The sequence below is a fragment of the Gekko japonicus genome, unplaced genomic scaffold (assembly GCF_001447785.1).
Source record: "Gekko japonicus isolate JY-2015 unplaced genomic scaffold, Gekko_japonicus_V1.1 scaffold1054, whole genome shotgun sequence".
NCBI lineage: Eukaryota > Metazoa > Chordata > Lepidosauria > Squamata > Gekkonidae > Gekko > Gekko japonicus.
In genome coordinates this window covers 11,417-12,283 of record NW_015170307.1, presented here as the reverse complement: position 1 = coordinate 12,283, position 867 = coordinate 11,417, and the positions used below count along the sequence as shown (strand labels likewise).

The following is an 867-nucleotide window of genomic DNA, read 5'->3' as shown; positions in this document are numbered from 1 at the left end:
ATGCCTTATATCATGTCCATAACGGAGAGGATGTTCTTCTCTTGACCACTTGCAAGCATGGTAAAGACTGGCAAAAGCACAAAGATTCACGGTGCGATAGAGACAACGCCGAGTATGAGAAGTAAGTGAACCTCAGTGGCTTCTCTCTCTTGCACAGGTATCTCAGGTAACTGCTCTCTGTGGTCCATGCGACTCTCATCTCTCGCTCTATCTTTTTAAAAATTCAGCCGATTACAGACAAACTCTTATCTCTCTCTCTCTTTTTAAAAATTCAGCCGATTGCAGACGTGATAGGCCTGATATTTTTCATTTCTGCTGCTGGTTTTCCTGGGAAATCATAAATGCAGGTGTGAAGGAGGAAAATCGGTCAGTATAGGAGGTATTTTGATATGTTGCCCAACAGTTATTCGCTCTGGGGTAGTATTTGGCATAAACTTCAGACCAGGAGGGGATAATAAGTTTGGAGACGTCACCTTTATACCTGAATCCTAAAGCCAGTAAGCGGAAATGAGAATAGAAACCTGTTTGCTCCTGAGTGTAAGTTCCCTTGAACCTGATGGTGTGTGTGTGTAGGGTCAGAGTCCTATTGATCCAGAGTCCTTTTTTCTGGGGCAAAATGCACTAGATTGCAGCTTAATTTGGAAGGTTTCCTTGGTCCAGGATATAGCAGAGGCTAGGGATCTGTAATGCACCTCTCTGTAAGCATGATCCGTCACAGACAGAAAATTAACCAGGTGTTCTGGAGCATCTCTGTCTCTCCCCCTCAAATGTTCACATTTCCAGTTTCATCATGGATGAGTGCCTACCTCCTTAACTCTGCTGTGTATTGCCTAGAACAAAGTTCAGTGAAATCTGATAACTTGCTCA

At 43.5% G+C, this 867-nt stretch overlaps 1 pseudogene; it reads left to right on the top strand.

Moving 5' to 3' along the window:
- LOC107116113 overlaps positions 1 to 125 on the top strand; it is a 1,147-nt pseudogene extending 1,022 nt beyond the window's left edge.
- Positions 126 to 867: the final 742 nt, after the last annotated feature.